Below are 7500 nucleotides of genomic sequence, written 5' to 3' on the forward strand. Positions count from 1 at the left end.
TTTGTCAAAAAATTCACAGATTTGATGAGTAATAGACCAATAATATGAGGCAAAAATCTGGACGGTTGAGAGGTATTATAGAACTCCCTCTATGACAAAGGAAAGCCACAAAGCCTATCTACAGGAACCATAACCACTCAGTATTAAACCCAATACCATTTTTCAAGGTGATTTAAACTCTTCAACTATAGACTTGAGAAACCTACACCACCACTAGTGCACAAGGACAGAGATTCCTAGATGTTGTCATTACAAATGCCCTGGAACAATTAGTCAGAGTACCTACTAGGGGGAATAGCAGCTTGGATCTTATCCTTACTAATATGAGAGCATCGTGGACCATCCTTTGCATATCTTTATCATTTGTTAGGTCTGACCGTAAAGCAGTCTTCTTCAAAATAAAACTGAAACTAAAGATCACTTTCACCCAAGGTACCTTTAAAGTTTCTTTAAGATAAACTACCTGCTCCTAAATGATACACTGGCAAACTTCACATCCACACCAAACCAAGTTAACTCCTCATAATATGAGGGAATTTTGTCTATATCACTTCTGCAAAAATTCAGTTCAGCGAACGTCATTTTCAGTTCACTTACATCGAACATGCCGTTCGTCAAATTGTTCATACTGAGATCATGGTACAGTGAGAACTGGGAAATTTAGCCTTCCCCACTGTAGTATGATCTCGGAATTGGTATGTATAATTAGCCGGGACAAGAGCGGATTTCATTGAATAGCATGTCCGATGAAATGCCATTCACTGAACTGTCACTTCACTGAATTGATGTAGACCCAAGGAAATGTACACCATCACACTACACTAGCATGTAAACAGCTGCATAGATGCAGCTGGACCTCATAGGAACAAATGCAAAGCAAACCCCAGAAACAAACCCACATGGTGGTACATAAGGAAAGCTGGTGGTGGAATGCAGAAGTCCAGGAAGTCATCAAAAGAAAGGAGTGCAGGAAGAAGTGGGAGATAGAAAAGACTGACCAGGCTAGGAAAGACTACTGGTTGGCTAACAAAGAAGCTAAGAAAGAAGTTGCAATAGCAAAGAATAGAGCATCAGAGGCACTCTACCAACTTCTGGAAAATGACTCAGTAAGTGGCACAAAGAAACTATATCAGGTTGAAAGACAAAGACAGAAAAATAAAGAAGATAGTCAGACACCCTTCATAAGAGATGCCAGCAACAATCTGCTCACCAGTCCACAGGACTTCGAAGGCAGATGGAAGGAGTATTTCCAGCAGCTTCTGCATGAAGAAAACCCCACAGAAGCTCTATTGCCCCAGAAACAGCCTACAATAAGAGAAGAGGAGTCCATCCTAGAAGAAGTAAGAACAGCACTAAGGAAAATGAAGTCAGGGAAAGCAGCAGGCTCAGATGAGGACACAGCACATATGATAAAGATGCTGGGTGAGATAGGGGAGAGATGGCTCCTGAGGGTACCAATAGCAGTGTGGAGAGAAAGGAATATCCCAAATGACTGGAGAATAAGCATACTCATGCCAGTGTACAAGAACAAAGGGGACATCCACAACTGTGGGCAGTACAGAGGCATCAAACACCTGTCACATTGCATGAAAGTTCTGGAGAGAGTGATTGATAAATGGATATGCAGAGTAGTAGAATATAAGATGGGAGATGAGCAGTTCAGATTCAGATCAGGATGTAGAAGAATTGACTCAATGTTTTCAGTGAGACAAATACTTGATAAGAAGCTAGAGATGAGGAGAGAGTCCAACTGGGCATTCCTAGACTTGGAGAAAGCATATGACAACGTCCCAAGAAAGGTGATCTGGGAAGTACTGCAGTAGTTTGAAGTCCAAGAAACAATGGTAGAATTAGTGCAGGCTATGTACAAGGACCCAATGACTCAAGTAAGAACAGTATTCAGCCTCATAGGGGGGTTCTCAGTGGGAGTGAGTGTACATCAGGGTTCAAATCTGAACCAAGTGCTGTTCATATTGGTGATGGACTACATTAGCAAAAAGGTCGGAGGGGACAGATCAACAAAGGTGCTATATGCAGACAATGTGGCATTACAGGCAGACTCTGATCGAGAACTTCAGCAACGGATAGGAGAATGGAATGCAAAAGTGAAGGCACATGGGATGAAACTAAGCACAGATAAGATGGTGGTAATGGCAGCAAATTGGGGAAATCAGAAGAAGCTGAACACAGAGATAGAAGGGAAGATTGTGGAACAGGTAAACACTTTCAAGTATTTGGGAGGGGTGGTTGAGGAGAAGGGAAGTCTGAATGAAGAGGTCAAGGCTAGAACCAGAGGGGCTTCAGCCAATTAGCAAAGAGTGCCAGGTGTAGTCTATTACAGAAGAATGCCAAAGAAGCTGAAAAGCAAGGTGTACAAGACAGTGGTGCGACCAGTACTTCTGTATGGTACAGAAACCTGGGCAGTAAAGGCAGAACAGCTGAAGAAGCTAGAGGTAGTGGAAACGAAGTGCCTGAGAAGGGTGGTAGGATACACACTGTGAGACAGACGAAGAAATGAGGACATAAGAGCAGAAGCCAAAGTAGCTCCAATTGCAGAAAAGATCAAAGAAAACAGATTACGGTGGTTCGGACACATGCAGAAAAGTAGAAGACAATCTGGTGAGGAAGATTTGGGACAAACAAGAAGAAGCTAAGAGGAAGCAAGGATGTCCAGCAAAGAGGTGGATGGATTGTGTGAAAGAAGATCTGTGATAGTCAGGCATGAGTGTTGAAGAAGGCAGGAGTGTGGGAATGAATCAAGAGATTTGCCGCAGTTAACAAGATACCCCGACACCATGTAGAAAAAATGTGAAAAAGGGGGCTGATGATGATGGCTCACCTCCACCTATCACATAAGACCAAGTCTTAAACGTTCTACCAAAAGCTGAAAATACTGCATCAACATGTCTTAACAGTATTCCTCGATGCATCTGAAATAGTATGAAGCATGAGTTAGCCACACTCCTAACAAAGTTGCTCAGTCTCATCCTCCATACAGGTTTTGTACCAACCTGATGCAGAACAGCTACAGTCATTCCCTTACATAAGGAAGGACCTTCCAAGGCCCAGGTGCTTACAAACTCATAAGTCTGACCAACCTCATATGCAAAGCAATGGAAAGATGTATCATGGAATAAATCAATCAGGACATAGGGAACATTCAAACACCAGACCCGTCTTAGTCTGGATTCATCAAGAAAAAGTCATGCTTAGTCAGTCTGGTGAATTTTTTTGAAAAGATCACCAAAGCAATGGATGAGAACAAGTAACACAATGCAGACCTTGACCAAGCCAAAGCTTTTGACACAATCCCTCACTCAGACATAATAGAAAAGCTAAATAAGCTGGGAATTAACCCCATGTCACATGCAGGATTGACAACTGGCTCACAGATAGGCCGCGGATAATCAGAATATGGGAAATTGCCTCCATAAAGAGACCAGTCACTAGTGGAGTCCTCCAAATTTCAGTGCTGAGACCTCTCCTGTTTGGTGTCTACTTTTCTGAAGTAAAAGCCAATAGCAAAGGGTTCTGGCAAACTAAATTTGCAGATGGCTGTAAGCTAGGAGTAGTCAATGAATTCCCAAATGACTTAGCCATCCTGCAGGAAAGTTTGCCCCAAATAAATAACAGGCATCAAAATCATGGTCTGAAACTAAATTCCAAAAAATGCATTCTTTTATCCTTTAGGAAGTCATCTACACAAGTGAACTACCACATTGACAATACACCCCTAAGAGCTGACTCAGTTGTCCAGGAGTTGGGAACTTATGTGGACAGTGGTTAACTTTTGACCAACATGGGTCTACTGTAAGAAAGTCCTTCTATATTCCACAGCTTATAAACAAAGGGATTGTGTCTACGATCTAGGGATGTCATTGTCCCCCTTTTCTCAGCCCTCTATATGCTAGTCATTGAAAATAATACCCCTTTAGCATGTATCTGTCCAGATACATGCAACAACTGGAACAGCCACAGCGATACCTTACTAAAAGGATCCGAGGCCTAAACAACATGTCCTATATGGACCGACTCAAAGCCCTGTCGCTATACTTAGTATCCTACAGACTGCTAAGAGGTCACTTGTGTCTGCCATACAAGGCATCCTCCAACCCATTATTGATGGGTTTACTGTACATCAGCAAGTCAAATGGCATCAGAAATACTTTGCCTAGGGATCTAAACCACTTCTGCAACATCAACAGAATGGTCTGAAGGGGCAGGTATATTTCATGGAGGATACCACTGTATGGAACAGACTCCCCATCCACTTAAAAAAAGTTAATCCCTGGCCATTTTAAACTGCAACTTAGATCTATGGATGAAAAACAGAAAATTTACCCCCAGGACTGCCCCCGTACTACTAACAGACAGATGTAGCTCCTAAATGCTTTATCTTATGCATGGGTCCCTTTAAATTATCTATGATATGATCCCAGTTATTCTCATTAGGGATAATATATAATTATTGACCATGGATGGATAAAGCCAAATCTATAACCAAATGGGATAGGTTATTCTGAGCACAGAAAGGGAAACTGGCTAGGCTTAAAATGGCCCACAAGGGCAGCTAGCCTAGTACTTATCTATGAACCTATGAGCCTCCAAAAGAAGAACAGGAAAAAGGGGAGATAGAAAAGGCAGACCAGGCTAAGAATAAATACTAGACGGCTAACAAAGAGGCCAAGAAAGGAGTTTCAATAGCAAAGAAAAAGACATCAGAGGCACTCTACCAGGTTCTGGAAAGTAACTTAGTAGATGGCACAAAGAAATTCTATCATCTTGCATGGCAAAGACAGAAAGATAATGAAGATAGTCATGCACCCCTTGGAAGTAACAAACTTTCAGCAGATTCTTAGTGAAGAAAACTCCACAGAAGTTGTACTGCCCCAGACACAGCCTACGATGAAAAAAAAAAAAAGATGGAGCCTACCATAGAAGAAGAAAGAACAGCACTAAAGAAAATGAAGTCAGGGAATGTAGCAGACTCAGATGAGGTCACAGCAGTTCTGATAAAAATACCGGATGAGACAGGGGAGAAATGGCTCCTGAGCATACACATAGTAGTATGGAGAGAAGACGTATCCCATGACGTACTCATAGTAGTATGGAGAGAAGGCGTATCCCACGACGTACTCATAGTAGTATGGAGAGAAGGCATATCCCACGACGTACTCATAGTAGTATGGAGAGAAGGCATAGCCCACGACGTACTCATAGTAGTATGGAGAGAAGGCGTATCCCACAACGTACTCATAGTAGTATGGAGAGAAGGCATATCCCACGACGTACTCATAGTAGTATGGAGAGAAGGCGTATCCCACGAGACTAGAGAATAAGCATAGCACTGCCAGTGCACAAGAACAAAGAAGACATTCACAACTATGGTCAGTTCAGGGGAATCAAACTCCTGAAACCTTGCATGAAAGTTCTGGAGATGGAGAGTAGTAGAATGTAAGATGGTGTTCAGATACAAATCAGTTTGCAGCACAACTGATCTGATGTTTGCAGTGAGACTGACAATTGACAAGAAGCTAGAGATGAAGAAATAGTTCAACCAGGCATTCCTAGGCTTGGAGAAAGCATATAGCAAGGTCAGAAGAAAGTTGATTTGAACAGTCTTGAGGTTGTCTGAAGTCCCAGAAACATTGGTAGAATTAGTGCAAGCTATGTAGAAACAGTGTTCGATCTCACAGAGTAGCTCCCATTGGGACTGGGTGTGCATCTGGGTTAAGCTGATAGATGAAGAAATGAAGACATCAGAGCAGAAGCTTAAGTAGCTTCAATTGGAGAGAAGGTCAAAGAGAACAGATTACTGTGGTTTGGGCATGTGCAGAAAAGAAGAAGACAATCTGGTGAGGAACATTTGGTTCAGACAGGAAGAAGGCAAGAGAAAATGATGGTGTCCTGCAAAGAGATGGATGGAATTTGTGAGAGAAGACCTGAGACATTCAGGCATGAAGTAGGAATGGTAATCATCATCAGCTTTCATTTCTTTTCCCATTTTCTAGATGGGGTCAGGGGTGTCGTGTCAGCTGTCACCATTTTTCTTGATTCAATGTCACTCTCCAACCTTGTTTGACAGTCATGTCTGACTGTCTCATGTCTTCTCTCACACATTTTGACTATGTCACTGATTTTTACCTTCTTCCTATTCAAAGTATCTAAAATATTAATCCCATTCCTTACATTACCTGTGGGCTGCTTTTCTCATGCAGCTTTATTTGCTCTTATTATCTTTGTGGCTTACATTCTAGTCTGATACTATTCCTGTTTCTCCTTCTCCTTTTCTTTAGTTTTCACCTCCTAAAGTGTGCCACCTTGCATTGTACTTGTTTTTTATATTCTTAACGAATTGAACAGCTTCGTTCTTGTCCAACCACACTTCATCTTTATTGTCCTCCAGTTGCCCTTACACTTTCCTATTTTAATCTATCCTACAACACATTCATCTGTTTGTGGCTCTTAGATCCCTTATTCCCTCTCTTCTCTCTTCTCCAGTTCTCTGCAATCTATCACGTTTTAATCTCAGAACAGCATTTTGTTTTTTTCTCCCAGCATCTTTCCTTTCATAGTGACCCATAACTTGTCATGATCACTCCCTGCTAGTAAGTACTAAATCATCTTTCTCCATTTAGAGTGCATTATACTTAACCACATCCCAAATTGTGCTATTTAAAATGGGGTCTTGGACATGCTGCCTGAATCCTTTCCTTCTCACCCTTTATCCTAGTATTCACTAGTTTGTTTTTAAATCCCATCAAGATAACAACCTTTTCTTCTCTTCTTCTTCTTCTCCTCTCCAGATCATTACCACATCAGTTAGTTTCTGTCTATCTTACATCATTATGCCTGGTACCCAGTAGACTGCATCAATTCACAGGCAATCTGCCCTTTTCTTATACTGTTACGGTTGATTTATTAATTTCACTTGTTTCCCTTCCTTGTTAGTTTTCACCCATGTCCGCTTCCATTTTGTATTCCTTGCTTTAGTTTGTATGCCTCATTCCCTGAGTATATCAGCACCCCATTCCTATTCTCCTCTGTCACTCTAGAGAAATTGTGCCCAGGCCGGATGTGTCCTATTGCTGATGATCCACTAAGTCAAGAGGCAGCTCATCTAAAGTTGATTACATGAGTTTGTCTAGTCAAGTAACCAACTGATTATGTAACTCACCTTGAAGCTTAAGAGTGCAATTACAAGTAGAGAGGAACAGTCCTGTATTTAGAGTTAGGACTTTTCCCATTTTACCATGATAGTACAGTCTATGATTTGTCATGTATAAGTAGCAGGGGGGGCATAGTCCCAACATGGTGGGTGCAGGTGGGCTTTGCCCCTCAGACATACTTAATTCATATTATTTTCTGTGCATCAGTGCTGAAAGTACAGCAGTCAAGATGTTGGCTATCAACAAGCAGACTTTCAACCAATTCAAAAAATTTAGGGAGTTCTGACAGCTGAGACTTGATGAAAAATACATTAATGAGCTCTGGAAATTA

Source organism: Protopterus annectens, chromosome 2.part0 (genome assembly GCF_019279795.1).
Source record: "Protopterus annectens isolate FY-2018-M chromosome 2.part0, PAN1.0, whole genome shotgun sequence".
Classification (NCBI taxonomy): domain Eukaryota; kingdom Metazoa; phylum Chordata; order Ceratodontiformes; family Protopteridae; genus Protopterus; species Protopterus annectens.